General features: G+C 36.5%; 1 non-coding gene across 1 annotated transcript; it reads left to right on the top strand.

The window, feature by feature from the left end:
- Nucleotides 1–17,653: 17,653 nt before the first annotated feature.
- On the top strand, nt 17,654–17,760 carry LOC121212095 (small nucleolar RNA R71). Its single transcript, XR_005907305.1, has one exon. It is a non-coding gene; the product is annotated as a small nucleolar RNA R71 (small nucleolar RNA).
- The last annotated feature ends 6,316 nt before the right edge of the window (nt 17,761–24,076 follow it).

A 24,076-nucleotide genomic window follows, 5' to 3' on the forward strand; every position in this document is an offset into this window, starting at 1 on the left:
CTTGTACAGGGCTCCAATACTGATGCCGTTTGTTTCTATAGAAACTAGACTCAGAGAGGAATCTATACATATATGGTATGACTCCTAATTATCTCTGGTTAATTTATAATGAATTCCGAAAGTCGGAACAGGAAATCCAGAAACCGTTCTGGCCCTGTCTCACGAGAACCTGAATATCTCTTAACATACTGTCCGTATGATTGTTTTGTTACTTTCCTATGAAAGTAGATTCATCAAGGTTTGTTTACATAATTTATTCACTATTTAATTCCCTTCATACTATTTTTAGTGATTTTCCAAATCTACATCACTGCTGCTGTCAGCATCTGCCTTTAAGGTAGACTTTACCTATTTCATGGTTTCCATGATTCAACTAGCCCTTTTTGCATAAATAGCACAATTTATGAAAGTGATTAACCATCCCCATGGCCAATCCTTGTCAAGCATATCCACACCAAATGATTATAACAATATACTCAAACACATATAAGCCATTTTCGCATGGCTATCCAAAATTTATACAAGTCCAAAGGGTCCACGACCCACAACAAACGGGTAGTCCTATACATGCCATTTCGAAGTTCAACCAAAATTGTACCAAAAGGGGGCTTTGATAGTGTGGGCGACTTTGACCTCAAGATCCCGAGTCCGATAGCTGGAGAACCAAATCTATAAAACAGAGGAGCAATGAAACGGAGTAAGCAATTTATGCTTAGTAAGTTTTGAGCAAGGAATTCCAGCAAAACAAAAGTATAGCATTCATATAGCTAAACGGATAATTTCATATGCAAAATTTACGATATCGTACTTGCTTCACATTATCAACCCTTATGTACATACACAAAAGATCAACTCGGCCAAAGGCCGGTAGCTCGTTTATCAACTGAGCGAATACTTATTTGTAAGGGCTCAACTACATTCAAGCACATACGAAACATACCTCAATGTCGGGATGTTTCGAGAGTATTAACTGGAATTTTACAGCAAGTTCATTCATTCCCAAATCACGTACCTTCGGAATTTAACCGGATATAGCTCCTCATTCAAATGCCTTCGGGACTTAACCCGGATTTAGTAACTCGCACAAATGCCTTCGGGCTTAGCCCGGAATTAGTATCTCGTACAAATGCCTTCGGGCTTAGCCCGGAATTAGTATCTCGCACAAATGCCTTCGGGCTTAGCCCGGAATTAGTATCTCGCACAAATGCCTTCGGGCTTAGCCCGGAATTAGTATCTCGCACAAATGCCTTCGGATCTTAGTCCGGATATGGTCACTTAGCACAAAGCCTTCGGGACTTAGCCCGGACAACATTCAAATAACCATGCACATTTAACAATAAATCATGGCCCATTCGTATTTCATTTTCGTTAGCAAAACTCAAACACAAACATTTATCATTCTTGCAAATTCGGCTCAATAGCCACACACAAAGAGCATGATTTTGTTTGCTTAAAACATGATCTAATCAAATCTTAATTTAAGCTCTCTTACTCAAGAACTTACCTCGGGTGTTGTCGAACGATTCCGATAGCTATTCGACCACTTTTTCCTTCCCTTTATCGGATTTAGTTCCCCTTTGCTCTTGAGCTTAATTAAACAAATAAATTGATTTAATCATTTGAGCATCGAAAAGAGGAATACAAGGCACTTAGCCCATATTTATACATTAGACTTTAAAGTCACATATGTACGGAATCATGAATCAAACTCAACATTTTAGCTAAATTTTCCCCCTTGGCCGAATATGCATGTCTATTTTGGGGCCGATTTCAACACTTAATACATTCTACAAGTATGGTCACTTGTATTGACTAAACACCCTTTTGTTTCAAGTTCAAAACTTGGCTAATACACACATATGCACACTAGTAAAGCATCCTCTCCCTTTCCATCAATTTAACACATGCATTGCTCATTAACATGCAAAAGTTATATTCGGCCTTAGCACACAACTTGCTAGCCGATTCTTCTCCATTTAGCAACCAATGCACATATGTGCTCACTCAAAAATGCTAAAAAGGAGGTTCAAGAATCATCAAGCCACCATCACATGCATCATTAACAAGCTTCATATTTAGCATGCAATGGCATTAACACAAACTCCACCTAGGCCGAATCTTAACTCATCCTCATGCCTCATCACCACAACATCAAACATCAACCAAGAATGATGCATCCATGGCCGAGTGTCATTTCCATCACATAGCAAGATTTAGACCATGGGCTAGGTAGAACTCAAGCTAACAACTAAAACATGCATGCATCTCATGGAACATCATCAAACATACCTTAGCCTAGCTACATGCATGGCCGAACCTCTTCAACCTTTCTTCTTCCTTCCTCCTTAAAATTTTTGGCCAAGGATGAACCAAAGGATGAGCATTTTTTTTCTTTGTTTTTTTCTTTCTAGTTTCGGCTAAATGAAGATGAGAAAGGATGAACAAAATTTTCTCCTTTCTTTTCTTTAGCTCACGGTAATGGGGGGGGGGGAAACAACTACACACATTTTTTTTTTGTATTCATCATACTCCTTTTCATTATTTTATGCCCATGCCCCTTATTTTATTTTTTTCCTACATACCTCACTAGGCCAACATGTTCCCAACATGTTTCCACCCATAGCATGGCCAACCACTAGCTCAAATTTTGGGTAATTTGACATGCAAACCCATCATTTTCACAACATGCATTAATAGACCATTTTAAATTAGCCTATCATATTTTCACCATGTCTCATATCAATCCCTATTTAATAATTTCTCATGCAATTGGCAAAATTGGAGAATGAAACTTCCACATACTCATGTACACACATAATAAGCATAGAATATGGAAATCAATTATTTTTATGACTCGGTTTTGTGGTCCCGAAACCACTTCCCGACTAGGGTCAATTTTGGGCTGTCACACTTTAGAAACCCTAAACCCTACAAATTACCCCTATTAAGTGGTATCTTAATAATGGAAGTTGAAGCAAAGTAAAAATTATTTCTACGCTATGTTTAGGGTTTTAGTAATCATTCTTGTATTACTGCGAATATGAGATAATAATGAACATCGAAAAAATTTTTACATAAGATCTTTTGAATAAAAATATCAATCTACTCATAAAATAAATTGTTTTCTCATATATGTATTATAACAAGTGTATGTTATGGGAGGAATTGCAAGTTTGGTTTTTTCAATTTCTACTACTATAATTAACTATTAAGGGTGGGCAGATTAGTTAGTCAAAACGGAGCATTTTGATCTTTAGTTAAATGGTGAGTACTAAATTAAATTAAATAGTGTGTTTAGGTTTATATATCAGCTGTTGTGACAATTGTTGTAACCACCTAGTCGTTTCTCAAGTCCCTTTGGCTGGTTAAAAAAGGAGAATGATTATGCTTTTTTTGATGAATTAAATCTATTTCGTCTCCCTTCTTTACCCTTTCTCCTTCTCCTTGTTATTCTGTCTCTCTATTTCTTTTGAATTCTCAACTTCTGTTTCTGTCCTCCTTTCTTTTTCTACTTTTCCTCTGGCTTTCTATTTTGTTCCATAATAAAGGTATCAGAGCTTCAGTTGATTCTCATGGCTGACAGTGGTGTTACCACGCGGTTTCAATAGGATGTGGACATTTTGTAGGAGGAGTTAGTGAGGATCTGAAGAGAGTTGTCCCAACTTAATGCTAAGTTGAATGCCAAGTTAAGGCCACATTCAAGAAGTTTAAGGATGAGTTCATGGGTGAGTTACGGTTTGAGTTTAATTCTAGTTTGGGTAGTATTTGGGGCACCAAAATCTTTCCATTAGCAATACAACAACTTTAGCTAGAGGTAAGGGAATTTTGGAGGGACCTTCCCCTGGATTCGCTCCTAAAGAAACCATAGAGGTCTCCACTAGAGGTCAATTTCATGTTCTAGAGAAACTTTATGTTATAGAATCTGTGGATAAAGATATAGCAAACTCAAACCCATAAAACCCAATCAATAGAGTCTACCTCATTCTGACTGGGGAAGGAAGTAAAAGATCTGGAGTTAGCAGCTACATTGCATAATGTGGATGAGTTTACGGTTGATTTGGATCATAGCCAATACCAGTTTTCTCAAATATTGACTTGCTTGATGCAAATTTCCACCAACACCAAGGATTTTATTGTAGACACTTTAAAGCTTCGGATTCATATTGGTCCATATTTTTGAGAAGTATTCAAGGATTCCATGAAGAAAGAGGCTATGCATATAGCGGACTAGGCTATCTTGTGGCTTCAACGAGACTTTAACATACACTTGTACAATCTCATTGACATTAGACTGGCCTCAAGAGTCTTGAAATTAGAACAAAATAGCTTAAGTCATCTCCTACAAAACTATTTTCGAGTTACTGCGAACAATGAGTACTAGATTGCAGATTGGAGATTGCAACCTCTTCCTGATGAAATGCCCAAGTATACGAGAGAAGACACATGTTATTTGTTGCATTTTTATGATTGAATGAGAATCAAGCTGCTATCAATGCCCAAGGATCTTGTACATTTTAATGCTCTTTTGGTAGATGTCTATAAGAAAAGTTCTGATATATGTTTGCAATTGTATGGAAAAAAAGTTATTGATGGAGATTTCATATCTCCATATATACGGGTTGTAAGGAGCTGGTTTCAATGTGGAGTAGCTAGCCATTGTTGTTGCGTATTGTGAATGGCTCGACATTATTGCTAGTGTGAAGGATGAAATCACTAGTTACGTCATACCAAACAAAGTGCTTCTTGAAATTGCCAAACAAACACTTGAAGCGGCTAGCAAGTTACATCGATTGTTGAAATCTAAACACCCATTTGTAGAGTGAAATCTTGGTGCAAATGTTAGTGATTGCGTGACTTCGTGATAGGTTTTAAATATTTATAATTAATCGTTCTTGAAACTAACTATTATCGCGACGTAGGCAAGTGTACCTATCGAACAGTAGTATAGATTTAGCAAGACTAGATTGTCGAACCCAAAGGAACTAAAAGTACTAGTAATGACTGACTTTTTATTATCTAGCCTAAGAATAAATATGTTTTTGTTTAACTAACTAATTATCTAAACTAAGAATTCACAAAGAATAGAATTGGGGAATTGCTTTTGGGAAAATCAATCGAATTAAAACAATACCTAAGGGAAAATCCACCTAGACTATACTTGTTATTCTGGCTCCGAATCGGATGATTTATTCATTTAACTTGTCCCGTAGAGATCCCTAATTTATGTTATTGTCCCTATTCAAGACTAATAACGTCTAATCCCTAGATTGAATAATTGAGACCTTTCTCTAATTAACACCCTAGGGTTGCATTAACTCGATATATGGATCCCCTTATTAGGTTTCACCCTAATCCGGCAAAATCTTGTCACCCTATGTCTAGGCGCGCAAACAACTCCACTTAATTATGACAAACGTACTCTTAGGCTGTGTAATATCCTGATTTTGGGCCTAGTCGGAATAGTGGTTTCGTGACCACAAAATCCGAGATAGAAATAACTATTTTATGATTATTTTAAGGTCTATGATATGATTGCATGATTGTGTGAAAATTTAGTGAAGAAATTTTATGCATAAAGTGCTTAAATTGAAATTAGGGACTAAATCGAATAATTTGCAAAACTTGCATTCTAGAAGTTTCTAGTATGAAATTGTTTTGAAATATTAATTAGGAGGTCTTAAATAGAAATTTTACCAATTTCTAAGTCTATGGACAAAAATTGGACATGGATGGAATTTTTGGAAAGTTTAGTAGTAAGGGCATTTTGGTCATTTAGGGGTAAAATGAATTAAAATACAAAATTAAAAGCCAATTTTGCTCATCTTCAACCCCATGGCCGAATATAGCAAGGAGAAACCATGGCTAGGGCTTTTCAAGCTTCCAAGCTCGATTGTAAGTCCATTGTAGCCTCGTTTTTAATGACTTTTACGTTTTTGGAGTCCCGGTAGCTCGATTTAGCTTATGCTAGCAATAATTTAACCTAGGGTTTATATTTGGAAAAATACCCATAGGTTAAATTTGTGGATTTTGGTGTTTTATGATAGAATATGAGGTTTTAAATTATGTTAGACAACTTGTGCTACTCGGTTTTAAGTGAAAACGAGCAAAAGGGCTTAATCGGTAAAAATACCTAATAGTCATAAGTACATGTTAGAGTGAGAATTTGATGTTGCCATAGAAGGGAAAAATGATCATCATGTCATAAAACATAAGAAAATAGGCTGAAGTTTAATTTACGAGCTTTGGGGCAAAAGTGTAAATATGCAAAAGTTTAGGGGCAAAATTGTAATTTTTCCAAAATATGATTTTGGGTCAATTTGAATAATGTGAGTCCTAATTAGACTATATTTTCAATGATAGAGCAAGGAAAACTAAAATTCGGGCTAAAATGGGGAAAATACCAAGTTGTGGACGAAATGGTAAAAGTAGCCATTTTCGCATACGAGGTAAGTTCATATGTAAATGTTGGTAACATAGTTATTATTTTAAATGTTTTTATGTTATTTAAATGATATGATGATATGCTGATTTTTTTTTATCGTGAAATATTATGCTTTGTGGTTAATGTTGAGTAATATGCAAATTATGTTTACTACTTGATAAATATGAATTGCTACCGAGTATCGGTTCCGATATTCCATGGAAGATGAAAAATGTGAGGTCGAGGGAAAAAGCCCGTTTGAACCTTAGGAATAGATTAGGATACAAGTGACATGTCACTAGGATGGTTGAGCATCCGAACTCGTTGAGTTGAGTCCGAGTTCGTGAGATGTAACCAGGCATCCGAACTCGTTGAGTTGAGTCCGAGTTCATTTATGGATGTGAACGCCCGAGCTCGTTGAGTTGAGTCCGAGTTCACTTAGGGGCGGGTTACATGATTTCTTGATTACATATGTAGCACTTATGTGCAAACTTTCCATGTATCAAAATTATATTCCGATGTGTTCAACGGGTAAAGTTCAACTCAAATGGAGGAATACTCAAGATGAAAGGGACGTATTGGTAAGTGTTGTGAAATGGATACTTTGAACAGGTATGTACTTAACCCTCGGGTTGAAAACTCGATATAACAACAATATGGTAAGATGATAAATGAAAATGTGATATGAATGTCTTGGTGATGATTATGCAAATGATGTTTTATGTTTGCTTATATGGTTATGTTACTTGCTATTTGCATGTGAACTTACTAAGCATTTATGCTTACTTCCTCCTTTTCATTCCCTGTAGTGTTGACAAGCTAGCTCGGAAAACGGGAACGATCGGAGGCATGCTCACACTATCCGTATACCATCTTGGCATAATGGCTTGCATATTTTGAGTATGGCATGTATAGCATTATAATCATTTTGTATATATGGTCTTATGATATGGTTATTGAGTGGTATGGAAATGCTTGGTAATGATTAGCCATTGGAATGGCTAATCATGATCATATTTGGTGTTATGTATGTCAAATTACTAGCTAATCCATGGAAATCATGAAATAGGTAAAATTTACCATAAAATAGTTCAGACAGCAGTAGTGACGTGGATTTATAAAATCACTAAAAATAGTAGAAATGGAATTAAATAATGAATAAGTTATGGAATCGAAGCTTAATGAGTCTATTTTCATATGGAAGAAGCAAAATAGGTATATGAGCTATATTTTATGAGATGTTTAAATTTTTGTGAAACAGGGCCAGAGCGATTTCTGGATCCCCTGTTCTGACTTTGGAAATTCACCATAAATTTTAAAAAGATAATTAGAAGTCATACTTTATATGTACAGATTCATTATTGAGTCTAGTTTTATTAGAGACAAACAGTATAGTCATTGAAACTCTGTACAGGGAGATATCTAATTCGTAATACACAGAGGTCAGAGTAGTCGAACCCTGAAACAGGGGAGTCTTTAACTAATAATCTGTACTAATTGGCCTAACCAAAAATTCTAGAAAAAAAATTACTAGATAGATATATGAGCCTAGTTTCATGAAAAATTTACGGAATTGGATTTTGAGTTTCGGAACTCGAGATATGATTTTTAAAGCGACTGTGATGCAGTTAGCCAGCTTGTCTGGAAATTTTAAAATGAATTGTATGAGCTGTTTAAGTAATAAATTAAGTCCGTTAACACCTCGTGTTCGACTCTGAAAATGGTCTCGGGTACGGGGCGTTACATTTGGTGGTATCAGAGCAGGTTTAGTCGGTTCTCAGACTAACCTAGCATGTGTAAAAGTTTAGCTATACATGCCACTGATCTGTGATAGTGTGATGTCTTCCGACGCGTATGAGTACCGTCTTATTTAGACAGGGTACTCTCCAACCGAGCTGCGCCGACCATGTTCAATGTTATGTGAAGGTATTTGAGTAAAATTATGATTATGATAAGTCTCGGTTCAGAAAAGTATGAATAAAAGTTTATGATACATGTGATAAATATTCATATTTGCTTAATGCTCATATGATGTAGTGTATGTGGCTTACTTGATAAGACGAATGGAATAAATAGAAAGTAGTAGAGGTATGAATAAAAGTCATAATATTATGATACGAATGAAAATGTCCTTGTCTTGATTTGGATATCGAATGTTGATAAATGTTAATGATATATAATTTTTATGAGATAAAGGATTATAATGAAATGAACTTATCTATGTTAAATTGTTGGACAGAATTATATGATTGTAATGATATGTACATGATGATGCACGAAATGAATGTTGTGATTGTGATGCAAATATCTATGTTTGTTTGGCCTTATATGATGTCATGAGCATGAATTAATTTAATTAAATGAATGGATAAGTAAAGCTATCTAGAAAACATAGAATGTATGCATAAGTATATTGTCTAAATGGACAATAGGAAAATTTGTGTAAGCCAACATGAATGTTGCATTGCCTAAATGAATGACATGATTTTGATGATGTTGCTATGATGATGGGAGTTATGTCATATGTGTATGTATAAGAAAGTCGAGTAAGAGGTCCTACAACCCCTCCCCCTTACCGAAGTGGTACTTATAATGGAATTTCATGAGATTTGTATTGAATAAGTTTCCGGTTGAGAACCCAAAGAGTTCAGTGATAGAATAATTATAAGTATGATTAGAGATTGAAAATGAGCTGATAAGTAAAGTATCGGATTGATATAAAGGTTATTGGAATTATGCACTGTCCCAGTTAGAGAAGGAAATTCTCTTTGGTAAACTGAATTACTCAGGTGCAAGGTCGAGAAAAGTGTAAATCAAAATTTATTCAGAACTGACCTTCTTTAGTGAATGGTTTAATATGAAATTTGTGATGGCAGAACTAGTTGGGGAAATGATATTTGAAATGTGAACTATCTGAGTGTGACAGTTATGACTGGACAGATTTAGCAGTCTCTTTTGAGATGTTCTATGTGTTTACCCGTTCTCAGAAATATTTCTATGGCTATTGATCTTCTGAAGAAATTCTTGTTATATGGGAATGTCTTCTAATTCTAGTGTTGGATGAAAGCATTGGTAGTCTGACTGGTTTATAATTTATATTGCTCTATTTCATCGGGTATTCTATTTCATTTCGTCTGATAAGAATTGATGAAAGAATACGTATGATATTATGATTCTGTTTTTTTTCTACTTGATGCTTCATCTGATATATATGTATGGGAAGATATATTGATCTTGTTATATTTGATTTCAGTGGGATTAAATGATGTTTTCTTCTGGACTTTCTTTCTTTAAAGAATTATCGGGGTATTCCGTATTTTCTCTATGAGTTTGGTTTTCGATTCTCCGGCATAGTATCGTATCTTGGGTTTCTTTATCCTGGATCTCTTTATTCTGGATTTCTTTATTCCAGGTTTCTCTATCTTGGATTTCTTTATTCGGTTTTCTTGTTATCTTTGTTCCATAATTTGTCAATTACGACTCATGTTCGAAGTGGGTTCTTTAACTCATGATAATCATGTCAAAAATGACTATACTTCTAATTTGATCTTGGTAATGTGGTGATCTTAGTATTGGGATTTTTTCTAATTTCTATGTAAGGATTTGACATCAGTAAAGGCATAGGTGATAAAAGCGCGAGTTTCAGTCGGTATGGTAAATTATTTATTTGAAAGATTTCATGTGACAATTATGTCAGGATTATTTTTCCCAAGTCTGATAATAGAATTTCATTTTGTACGGATAAAAGAGTAAATAGTTTGAATGAGAAGTGTATATTTATTAGAAAGAGTTGGATATTAGTTTAAGTCACTATGAATGATAAGGTTTCCATCTTGTGAAAGCTGAAAAGTTTATTACATGTTGACAGAGTTCGGATAGATGAGAATATTGGTAACCGAAGCGTCTGAACTAGACTAGTCTACATTGAGCAAAGACTTCCTGACTTTCAGTAATGTATTGTTGTATGAATTGTGACGTGTTTCAAGATAGTGAGGTAATGTGATAGTTTAGAGCATCCGATGTTACATAAAATCGGAGTTGTTAAAGGGGTTAAAGCTGAGCATTGGGATCTATCAAAATTATCCTTGTCAGTGTTGATATTGGGATGGAAATGAGAAGTATTATTCTTGAGGCCATACCAGAATTATTTCTATGGCGGAAAGAGGAAAATGTGATGTATCCTATTGTTAAATGTTTGGCGAGATCTATAAATCATATCTGTATTGAATGAATTCCTACTCATCAGATTCATGAAATTTCAGGTCTCTTTGATTGTTGGATTTCTTGGAATTCCAGTCTCCATTAAATCAAGTTGAGATCCGGGTTTTATGTCATGATATCATGGGAAACTGAGAAGGGTTGAAAATTTAAGAACAGTTGAGAGTTGAGACTGTAAGCTTTTAGATCATATGAGAAATTGAAGAGATGTATTGGAGGTACAGTCTAACTGCAAGTTCTTCGGCACCAAATATGAGATTAAAAGTGAAGACCACTTTACTGGTAAGATTTTCGGGGATGAAAATCCCTAAAGGGGGGGAGAGTTGTAATATCCTGATTTTGGGCCTAGTCAGAATAGTGGTTTCGTGACCACAAAATCCGAGATAGAAATAATTATTTTATGATTATTTTAAGGTCTATGATATGACCACTAAAATTCGGGCTAAAATGGGGAAAATACCAAGTTGTGGACGAAATGGTAAAAGTAGCCATTTTCGCATACGAGGTAAGTTCATATGTAAATGTTGGTAACGTAGTTATTATTTTAAATGTTTTTATGTTATTTAAATGATATGATGATATGCTGATTTTTTTTATCGTGAAATATTATGCTTTGTGGTTAATGTTGAGTAATATGCAAATTATGTTTACTACTTGATAAATATGAATTGCTATCGAGTATCAGTTCCGATATTCCATGGAAGACTGAAAATGTGAGATCGAGGGAAAAAGCCCGTTTGAACCTTAGGAATAGATTAGGATACAAGTGACATGTCACTAGGATGGTTGAGCATCCGAACTCGTTGAGTTGAGTCCGAGTTCACTTATGGATGCAAATGTCCGAACTCGTTGAGTTGATTCCGAGTTCTGAGATGTAACCAGGCATCCGAACTCGTTGAGTTGAGTCTGAGTTCATTTATGGATGCGAACGCCCGAGCTCGTTGAGTTGAGTCCGAGTTCACTTAGGGGCGGGTTACATGATTTCTTGATTACATATGTAGCACTTATGTGCAAACTTTCCATGTATCCGAATTATATTCCGTTGTGTTCAACGGGTAAAGTTCAACTCAAATGGAGGAATACTCAAGATGAAAGGGACGTATTGATAAGTGTTGTGAAATGGATACTTTGAACAGGTATGTACTTAACCCTCGGGTTGAAAACTCGATATAACAACAATATGGTAAGATGATAAATGAAAATGTGATATGAATGTCTTGGTGATGATTATGCAAATGATGTTTTATGTTTGCTTATATGGTTATGTTACTTGCTATTTGCATGTGAACTTACTAAGCATTTATGCTTACTTCCTCCTTTTCATTCCTTGTAGTGTTGACAAGCCAGCTCGGAAAACGGGAACGATCGGAGGCATGCTCACACTATCCGTATACCATCTTGGCATAATGGCTTGCATATTTTGAGTATGGCATGTATAGCATTATAATCATTTTGTATATATGGTCTTATGATATGGTTATTGAGTGGTATGGAAATGCTTGGTAATGATTACCCATTGGAATGGATAATCATGATCATATTTGGTGTTATGTATGTCAAATTACTAGCTATTCCATGGAAACCATGAAATAGGTAAAATTTACCATAAAATAGATTCAGACAGTAGTAGTGATGTGAAGTTATAAAATCACTAAAAATAGTAGAAATGGAATTAAATAATGTTAAGGGTAATACAAGAAATGGGTTGTTAGACTCAAGGGGGTTTACTAGGGGTTAATCATGGAGGTAGGCTTTTCATGGCATAAGTGGGTTAATCCTAAGTGCCTCTATCATCTTGACATATCAAATCAAATGGTGTGGTCTTGACATGCATAATCAAGCAAGTTCTAGAATAACAGTTCAATACTGACGCACTCAAAGCAATAATAAAAGTGAGCATGAAAGAATTAATAGATGCTCAAAAGGCTCAAAAATCTCACAAAAAGTATGGCTTTTTGATGTTTAAAACTTGTGAATTCCAACTTAAAGTAATACCTAAACTTTGGGGAAACAACCTAAGATTTTAAATTCTTAAAAATCAACTTATCATGCTTGATTCTCTAATGTCTTGAGTTTTAAACAATCAATGCATAAATGCCTATGTTTTAATTCAAGATATATCAATCAATGTCAAAAATCAATCAAATTTTATCCTAAATACGATATGAGAGCTTTTCAAGAGAACAAAGCAGTCATTCAGGGATTTTTCTGATAATCAAATAAATACCCCCCACACTTAAGATTTGCATTGCCCTCAATGTACAAAGATAGATATTAGAATACAAAAATAAGATAGGGAAAGAAGTGAAACTTCCTGTATGATGAATGCCTCGAACTGGAGTTTTGGAGAGTAATCGGTGCGAGAGTGGAGGTGGATACTCCGGCGGTGGTAGAGGTTCATTAGTCCACAAGTCCAGCGCCAAAATAATATTATATCTAGTGGTAGCTATGGTCGTAGTCGATCAGGACATGGCAGTCGTGGAGAACCTTTCCGGTGGAGTTTTTTTTTAGTTCCTATGCGATGATGAGCTTAAGAGCTCTATATAATTGTGATAAAGTCAGGAAGTTTTTAGGGGATATTAGGAATAATAATTACTCATAAAGGAATAACCGAAAATGATAATTAAAAATAAAATTCTAAAATCTAATAAAAATAAAATGTAGTTTTAATAAAAATTAAAAACATAAAATAATAAATAAATGTTTTTAAACATCTTCATCGCTGGATGGTTCGCGAGGTGGGACTGGCGATGAGATGTGGAGGTGCTGACAAATTTGCTGTAGAGTAGCATCAATGTTGTCAAATCGTTGAAAACACTGCTGCTCGAATCGAGTGAGGCACTCAGAGATGTCAGCATATGAAGCCGCCGCATGTACTGGATGAGAGGGTGGTGGTGGCTGAGTCGGTGGGTCCTCGTGCTGTAGAGGGACATCATCAGGAATGTCCTTGTAGGCCTCCTCCTCAGTAGATTGGGCAAGACGATATTGAGGAGGGTAGGTTCTTCGGTGCTTTTCGATCATCCTCATGCTAAGCATGCTCAAGATGCCTTGTGGAGACATCTGGCCAATGAGGGTTAAGGACGAATCTTGGGCTACGGTGTTGAGGAGCCCAAAGTGTCGAGCCAATCGCGTCACATAGGGGCCAATGGAGATGACCCCCTTCCTATGCCGTTCCATCTGGTGCTGAGTCGCGAGGGCAATAAAATAGGCAAGGTCGATGACGTGCCCATGCGACATGCACCATAAAAAGTAGGCGTCGTGGGTATTGACAACGCCAGTGCTCTCTGACCTCCCCGTTATCGTGTGAGCCAAAATGGCGTGTAAGTACCTCAGGGATGGTGGGAGAACTGATGCCTTGGAGCGGCTAGGATTGTAAGAGGCAGCGCTAGGGGCCAAAGTGTGCCAGCACTTCAAGGGAGAGAAGTGTATGTGGCGAGTGAGAGCATGTAGTTCATTCTCCTCCTTGAACTCCTCCGTATATAAGCCCAGTGCCGTACCGAATTCTGGGACGCTGAGCTGGCAGATTAATCTACCTAGGCGTAATTGGACCATACCGGGATCATCGTAGTTCGCCATTACGGTCTGAAGATGGAACGTTGAGCATAGTTCCATAGTGAGCTCGAGGTATGTTGGCTCGATGATCCCAAAGAACAGCTCCCAAGGGTCGGTGGTTAGGAGGGCCCAAATCGCATCAGCCAACTGAACTTGTTCTACCGTGGCCCAGTCGATGCAGTGGCTCGTAATTAAATGTCGGGCCCAGAGTATTTGGAATAGTTCTTCTTGGGGCCCGATGGGGAACCTCAGGAAAGGATGACGAACTTTCGCAGTAGGACTCGAGGAAGATGACGCTTACTTCCTTTTCTTTGAAGCAGGGACAGTGGCCTTTTTACCACGACATTGTATACCTGCAAGTGGAAACATCAATTTGTCTTGATGAGTAGACAAGGAAAAAAATGCGACTAAATTCGAAAAGAAAAATGCATAAATATGTTCAGCCACAACTTCTAAGTTTAACTAAAACAACAAGTTCAATGACCTATTTCTGTGGCATTATCATGGTGATATACGGAAAAATGGCAAAGAATGTAATGCAACATACTATATGAATGAATAGAAATGTCAACACAAAAGGCATGATTATTTCAACTATCCTAACCATGAATATTCACTTCTAACTAATTAAATAGAGTAGAGAAATCCTGTAATGAGTAAGAATTTGAACATGAAAAATATGATAACTTGTTCTATAAATGAAGTTTGTGTAATAGGAAGATGAAAATAACATGAAAAATATAGATTACTATGATAAATAGCATTATAAATCAGTGAAATAAAAGAGAAAGGAGTAAACAAACGCTAAAGGACAAAGATTGGGCGTCGAGAATGAAGTTGAGAGTGGCACACGGGCGTGGCAGGGGGGCCGTGTGGAATTGGAGCAGCTAGGGTTAGGGTTTTTGAGTGGGGAAGAAAATGAATAGTGCAGGGTATTTATAGATTTTGGGGCACACGGCCAGGTAACACACCTGTGTTCCCCAATTTCAGCCTGTGTGATTCACGAATTTTGAATTTGGGCGCGTCTAACATTTAGTCCATGCTCGTGTTCCTTGGGCGTGTGGGCGTACACAACCGTGTCGCACGGTCGTGTCTGGTGTTGTTCGCTTCTCCCACGCCCGTGTCAATCTAACAGGTCCGACCACGGGTTCTGGACACGGGCGTGTCGCACGCCCGTGCTGTTTTAACAGGTTCATCCACCCGGGTGTGTCTCACACCCGTGTTTTTTTGACAGGCTCGACCATGGCCAAGTCGCACAGCCATGGCATTTTATCGTAGCCCGTGTTTGGGAAAATTATTTCCCTGTTTTCACACGGCCCTAAGCACACCCGTGTGCTTGGCCGTTTCTCTATGGAAAACCTGTATTCAAGATCTCCGTTAGTAAGTTTGGTGTTGAAGACTAAATTTTAAAGAAGTTAATATAGTTAGTGCTCGGGTTGCCTCCCGAGAAGTGCTTATTTATAGTCTAAGCTCGACTTACCTCTCCATTGAATTGTCATGGTGGTTCGAGGAGTTTATACTCCTCATTCCTGCTATTATTCTCATCAAAATAAGGTTTCAGACGGGTGTTGTTTACCTTAAAAGTGCTGAACTTGGGATGACTCACCTCGACTGTACCAAATGGGAAAATGCTGAGTACCGTAAGATGGATTTCTTCATTCGGTATGGTATCGACAATGTGGGGATCTACGACATCTAATAAAACTCTATCTCCAACCTTAAGTTGATTTGGAAAGGTATTGAGCTCGTTTTGTCGGAGATCCGGTTTGTCGGGTGTTCTCGATTTATGCGTCCGCCATTCATCTAGCTCCTTGAGTTTGTACCCTTCAATCTTCATGAAAATGTCCTCTGCCACTGCTTGAGAATGGCTCATGTACTTCCTTCAGACTCATTTCCTGCAAAGTAGGTGGCACCATATTGTCAGTTTTAGTAGAATAGGTTAAATGATCACCTTCAATTTTCGATGTGTCGCTAGAATTTCGAGCTTAAAGGGTGATTTTTTCGTCTCCCACATAGAGTGTGAGTTCACCTGTGCCAATATCAATGGCTGTTTTAGTAGTTGCTAAAAAGGGCCTTCCTAGAATTAAAGGAGTGTTGCTATCTTCTTCTATGTCTAGAACAATGAAGTCAACGGGAAATATAAATTATCGATTTTAACTAGCACATCTTCAATAATACCCCTAGGAAATCTTATAGTTTTATCTGCTAATTGAATGCTCATCCTAGTCTGTTTGGGTTTCCCAAGACCTAACTGTTTGAACATTTTGTAAGGCATGACGTTGATACTAGCCCCTAAATTAGCTAATGCATTATTAACATCTAAACTACCAATTAAGCAAGGAATCGTAAAACTCACTGGATCTTTTAATTTGTTCGGTAGCTTATTTTGCAGAATAGCTGAGCACACTGTGTTTAGCTCCACATGCGATGCCTCGTCCAACTTCTGCTTATTTGCTAAAAGCTCCTTTAAAAATTTCTTTGCGTTTGGCATCTACGATAGAGCTTCAATAAATGATAAGTTAATGTGTAATTTTTTTAAGAGTTTAAGGAATTTACCAAATTGTTCATCTGAGCGGTCTTTCCTTGTCGCGTAGGGGTATGGCACATGAGGTTTATATTCGACATTCACTGGTTTGTTTTTATTATGACCTACCTTTTCTTACCATAGTTTCTTGCCTCGGTTCTAGTTTAGGCACAACAACTCCTTCATTATCTTGAATATTAATTGCGTTGAGTTGTTCCCTTGGGTTGGGTTCAGTATTACTTGGAAAGCTACCTTGTGGTTGTTCGGAGATCAGTTTGGAAAACTAGCCTATCTGAGTTTCGAGCCCTTGGATCGACGCTTGTTGATTTTTAAGTACTGTCTGGGTGTTCTAAAAATGGGTTTCTGATACCGATATAAACTTTGAGAGCATCTCTTCAAGGTTCGGCTTCTTTTCCTGTTGATAGGGTGGTTGTTGAAAACCTGGAGGATGTTGTGGTCTTTGATTTCCTTGACCGCCCCATGAGAAATTGGGGTGGTTCCTCCAACCTGCATTGTAAGTGTTACTATATGGGTTATTTTGGGATAGAGAGTTATTGTTACCCATATATTAGACTTGTTCCTCCTCGATGCTAGGGTTGAAGGGTTGATACTCTGTGCATGATCCTCCTCCATTCGCGTCGCACCTCATTACTGGATGTACCTGAGTAGAACCAAGGAAACCATCAATCTTTTTATTTAGAAGTGCTACCTGATTTGACAGCATAGTAACCGAATCGACGTTATAAACGCCTTCTGTTTTAGTTGGTTTAGTCCTCATGACTTTCCACTGATAGTTATTTAGTGACATCTCCTCTGTAAACTTATAGGCATTTTCAGGTGTTTTATTATTGATGGTTCTGCTAGTAGCTGCATCAACTATTTGTTGAGTCGAAGGATTTAGGCCATTATGGAATGTTTGAACCTATAGCCAAAGCGGTAACCCATGGTGAGGGCACCTTTTCAGTAAGTCTTTGTATCTCTCCTATGCATCGTAAAGAGTTTCTAAGTCCATCTGTACAAGCGAAGAGATATCATTACGTAATTTAGCTGTTTTAGCCGGCGAAAATATTTTAATATAAATTTTTTGGTCATTTGTTCCCAAGTAGTGATTGACCCTTGTGGTAATGAGTTCAACCAATGTTTAGCTTTGTTCCTCAATGAAAAAAGGAATAACTGAAGAAGAATGACATCATCAGAAACACCATTAATTTTAAATGTATCGCATAGTTCTAAGAAGTTTGCTAAGTGAGTGTTGGGATCCTCATCCTGCAAACCATCAAACTGAATAAATTGCTGTATCATTTGAATAGTGTTAGGTTTTAGTTCAAAAGTATTTGCAGCTACAGTAGGTCTAACTATACTCGATTCAATTCCTATTAAAGAAGGTTTAGCATAATCATACATAGTGCGTGCAACAGGATTTTGATTAACCGCAATTACAGGAGGTAGCTGATTGTCTTGGTTTTCAGCCATCTCTTCGGTTAGGAGTTGAGTATCGTCCTCTTGCTCATTCTCTGTGTATCTTAAGCTTCGCCTTATTTCTCTTTGGTTTCTGCAAACTGTGCGATCGATTTCTTCGTCAAAAAGTAGTGGTCCTGACAGGTTTCTTCTAGTCATAAACTATAAAAACCTGCCAAGAGAAAGAAAAAAGTAAATTAATAAATAATAATAAAAAATTAAATTAAATTAAATTGGAAGAAAAATAAATGGCTAAAGTAATAAAAATTGAGCTTTCCTAATATCTTAATTCCCTGGCAACGACGCCAAAAACTTGATCGCGTGATTTCGTGATAGGTTCTAAATATTGATAATTAATCGTTCTTGAAACTAACTATTATCGCGATGTAGGCAAGTGTACCTATCGAACAATAGTATAGTTTTAGGAAGACCAGATTGTCGAACCCAAAAGAACTAAAAGTACTAGTAATGACTGCCTTTTTATTATCTAGCCTAAGAATAAAGAGGATTTTGTTTTAACTAACTAATTATCTAAACTAAGAATTCATAGAGAATAGAATTGGGGAATTGCTTTTGGGAAAATCGATTGAATTAAGACAATACCTAAGGAAAAATCCACCTAGACTGTACTTGTTATTCTGGCTCTGAATCGAATGATTTATTCATTTAACTTGTCCCGTAGAGATCCCTAATTTATGTTATTATCCCTATTCAAGACTAACAACGTCTAGTCCCTAGATTGAATAACTGAGACCTTTCTCTAATTAACACCTTAGGGTTTCATTAACTCGATCTATGGATCCCCTTATTATGTTTCACCCTAATCCGGCGAAATCTTGTCACCCTATGTCTAGGGCGCAAACATCTCCGCTTAATTATGACAAATGTACTCTTAGACACGGTCTATTCCTCCTCTAAATAAGAGCTTATCTTGAATCAGTATCCTGGGATATCAAAACAAGAATTAAGAACACATAATTAAGAACAAGTTAAATATTTATCATACAATTTAGAAAATAATAACAAGATTCGTCTTAGGTTTCATTCCCTTTAGGTATTTAGGGGTTTTAGCTCATAACTAAATAAGAAAACATCTCAGAATAATAAAGAATACAAAACATAAAGAAAACCCAAAACTCTTGAAGGGAAAATTGAGGAGAGATCTTCAGTCTTGATGGTGAATCCGACTTCTGAGATAGATCAATCGGCTTCCTTGGAGTAATTCCTTCCTCACTATTCTGTGTCCTCCTTTTTTTCCTCCTCTAGGGTGTATTTATAGGCTTTGGAATGCCTAAGAGCCTTCAAAATTAGCCTTTTTTGAATTGGACTCAACTTGGGCTTGACAGGGACACGCCCGTGTGACACGCGCGTGTGCGATTACTTCAGGCCGTGCTCGAGCCTGCCAAATTGACACGGTCGTGTGGTCTGCCTGTGTGAGGAGGTCCAGGTCGTGTTGATTTCGTACTTTGGCCCTTTTTCTCCGTTTTTGGCCCGTTTCTCGTTCCTTTCGCTCTCCTATGCTCTCCTAAGTATAAAACATGAAATTAAAGAATTAAAAGCATCAAATTCACCTATTGTAATAGGAAATCATCCATAAAATGCATTAAACATGGGGTAAAATATGTATAAATTACGGTTTATCAATTAGCGTGGTCAAGCATTCTATTCAGAATTGAATTACGTATTAAGTTGCTATCTACTTTCAAGTGCGTGGAATGTTAGCACAATTGGGTTATGAAAAGTTAGATGATATAATTGGAAGAACATATTTGCTAAAACCACGAGATATCTCAGTAGTGAAAACCCAACATCTTAATCTGAAATATATCTTGTCGAATGTTGGATTACCAAAGTAGAGTAGTATTGCCATAAAGGTTCAAGAAGTTCACTCAGATCGTCCTATTCTAAATGATAGTATACTTGTTGATATTGAGGTATCTCATGCAATTGAAAATGTGAAAGAGGTCCATACGACTACAAAAGTATAGACTACGGACCAAGCTGTTTGTAGTCGTATAGCAGGTGTGATTATAGAAAGATATGGAGACATTGGGTTTGCTGGGCAGATTAATATAACATTTACTAGTGATGTTGGGCAATTATTTGCATGCTTCTTGATTCCTGGAAGGAATATTCAACTTATTGGAGAAGCTAACAATTATGTGGGAAAAGGGTATGGCTGAAGGTGAAGTGGTAGTAACACCTACAGAGAATTTTGGGTTCTACCTTGAAGGTGCAACTATTGTGGGAAATACATGTTTGTATGGAGCAATGATGGATAAATCTTTGTTAGATGGAAGGTTGGAGAGTAATTTGTTGTGAGTATCTCACCTGCCCAAGCAATGGTAAAAGGCATTGGTGACCATTGCTGCGAGTACATGACTGGTGGTTGTATGGTTGTACTTGGAAAGGTGGGCAGAATTGTTGTTGTTCGAATGACTTAAGGTTTAGCATACATACTTAATGAGGATGATAATATAATACCCAACTTAAATAAGGAAATTGTAAAGATCCAAAGAGTGACTAATACGATTTCCCGAGCTTGGAAGGTTCAGAAAATAGCTTGAATGGGATGGACCGTCTTGAAAGGGTTCAATTGGTGGAAACCTCAACCCGTAGCCCTCTAGTGCTTTAAGGAACCGTAACTATATTAAAACTACAACCCATTTAAACTTGATAGATACTCAAATTTTGGTAAGCAAAGTCGCCACACTCCATGATAGGAAACGAAATGATAAGACAAAAGGTTGAATGCCACAAACTTGTAAAAAGTTTGATAAGTTCAATTTAGTTTAATGAAGGACCTAGAGAGAAATAATCTCACCAACAAAGTTATATTCTAGATAATTATGTAACCTTACAAAATGTTCAAAATGAGCTTTATATAGACCTAGAGGCGACCTTTCACATTCGGCACCTATACTAGCCGTTATCACATTCATTCAATTCATTTAAGTTAGGTTCATAACTTATGTGTATAGTTGAAAAGAGATGTCTCTTCACTTGACCAGGTGTAGTTGAAAAGGCATGTCTCTTCTCTTGTTCCATGTTTAGCTTAAAAGTTATAACCTCCATTTGATGAATGCTTAATGTTCCTTTATTGTGTTGTTGATGGCTCTTTCATTTTCTCCTTAATCGAATGCATTAGTGCTTGTGTATTCATCTCTTTTATTGGCACCCTGATTGAGCTTTAAGTGCAACAAAAATTGATCAGAAGTTGAAGAGCCATCCTTGGTAGTCTAAATAGTCACTTTAAACAAGAGTAAATGGATATTAAACATTTGCAATCCTTTCATATTCTTATTCAACTTAAATCACCTTATTTATAATGAAAAGTAACATACTATAACTTACGTATAAAAAGTAACTACCAAAATAAATAACACACTTCACACACTTATAACACTAACCCATGCTTAAACTAAATGAACAAATAAGATGCCTAAATGCAATGATTAATCAAGATGCAAACTAAATAAACAAATGAGTTACATAATGCATAACATAATTTAAGATGCAAACTTAATTAACATAAGAGTTACATAATGCAAGACATAATTAAAACACAAACTTTATTAACATGTGAAATGCTTTAATGCATGACTTACTTAAATGATGAGCACATAATGCTAGTAACAATTTAAAGATACAAATAAATAATGCAAAACATTAATTAAAAAGATGGAAACATAAACTAAAATAAAACTTAATTAATTTTTTTTTTAAAATGTCCCATGATTAATTCAAACCTAGCAAAGGTTGCATCTTGCATTTAGGCCCTTTGAGCTTAGGCCAGTCTTGTGTCCTTCCTGACGAGTCGCATGATGTGACCAGAATCACATTAATAATTCCCCTATTCTATGTAATTCTAAGATTATAAATTTAAACATCAAACTTACATCACACAGAAGGTTTATTCCAACACACAATAAGGGCATACCACCTTTTTATTAGATAATTGCAAGATTTGTGTTTGCAACCATATTTGTTCCATATTTATGTTTTGAGTATGGAAAGGTTATGAATACAAAGCTCTAGTGAAGCTATTGGAAAAACTCTTGAATTCTGTTAGATGACGTGTTTAGGGTTGGTAATGTAGATTTTAAAGTTGTTTAGTTGTGTTTCAAGTAGTTGCTATTTTTAGGCACTTTATTTATGTTATGTTCATGGCTTAAGCTTAGGATCAAGTTGTTAGTGGGTTGTTTTTTATTTAAATTGTAAAACGTTGCTGAACAAAGTAGTAGTCCAATTTTTCTCTTTTCATAAGCTTTCTTTTATGAAAAAATACCGACAATTTGGTATCCGAGCTTTTTTCGTAAGGGACCTGTGTGAGGATTTGACGTATCATGGAAACTGAAGTCAATTTCTCTTCAATTTCACCATCAATTTTTTAGGGAGACAACTATCACATTTGGGTAGTACATATGGAGACATACTTGGAGGCTTTGGATCTTTGGGAAGTAGTGGGAGAGGATTATGAGATTATTCCATTACCAACCAACCCCACCATGGCAAAAACAAAGCACAAAAAGAGAAGAAAAAAAAGAAATCAAAGGCAAAAACATGTTTGTTTGCTGTAGTTTCATCAACATTTTTACCCAAATTATGTGTCTAAAGTCAGCAAAGGAGATGTGGCATTATCTCAAGGATGAGTACGAAGGAGATGAGAGGATTCATGGGATACAAGTGTTGAATCTTGTACGTGATTTTGAGCTGCAAAAGATGAAGGAGACTAAGTGTAACACCCTTAACTCGTAGCTGTTGCCGGAATAGGGTTACAGAGCGTTACTGTAAAAATGTAACTTAAATCATTCATTTCCAACATTTCATAATCATAGACAAATCTATTCAAACACATGCATAGCGTCCCTAATTCAAGCCCTCGAGGCCTTAGAAACACTTTAGAAACGATTCAGGACTAAATAAAAAACATTTAGAACTTCATGGAAAAAGATAAAAAAATTCATACTGCAAGGGTCACACGGTTGAGACACACCGTCATGTCCCAGCTCATGTAACTCTCTAACTTAGACCACACGGCCAAGCCACACGCCCGTGTGCTAGGCTATGTAACTCTTAAAATACCACCTTTAAAACCTACAGGGGACACACGACAGTGTCGCATGGCAGTGTTTCACACATGGCTAAGACAAGAAATAGGCCAAATTCAAGCCATTTCTTTCACCCAATTCAAGCACACCCTTACAAGCCATTTACACATACAACCAAGACTTAAACCATACCTAAATCATGCATATTAAGACCAATTCAATCGGTCAATTATCGATACAAATAATATGCCATAAGGCACCTCAATCACATATATCAAACATATCTAACATGTGCAAATTTAACCATTTATCAACTAACTTTTTTCCTTGCCAAAACATATCAAAATTGACACCCATCAACCATGCCATATTATATTCAAGCCATATCAAAATAACCTTACCATTTGAACCACTTCACACATGCATCAAAACCATATAAGTGACACCAAACTAGCCATTTCTAAATGGTTCCAACAACCAACATATATATTCCAAATTTGACTCCTGCACATCTATTCAAAACATTTCCAAAGCATACCCTAACTTGGCCATATTGTTGTCAGTCCCTCACCTACCATTTTATTCAAATATACATTAATACATTGCCAAAATAACACACATCAATAAGGCATCAAAAGTACCAAGGTTACAACAACCACAATGACATATACATGCCAAACACACCAACTAACCTAAAACACAAGTCCACCTGTACATGCCATTATAACCTTGATCAAAACATCAAAATCTACCAATATAATCGCTGGATAGTGTGATTGATCTCCAAAAAATTTCCAAATCGATTAAGGTTTCGATAATCTGCAAAGTAAAGGAAACAACTACGTAAGCAAT

This window comes from Gossypium hirsutum, chromosome A12 (genome assembly GCF_007990345.1).
Source record: "Gossypium hirsutum isolate 1008001.06 chromosome A12, Gossypium_hirsutum_v2.1, whole genome shotgun sequence".
NCBI lineage: Eukaryota > Viridiplantae > Streptophyta > Magnoliopsida > Malvales > Malvaceae > Gossypium > Gossypium hirsutum.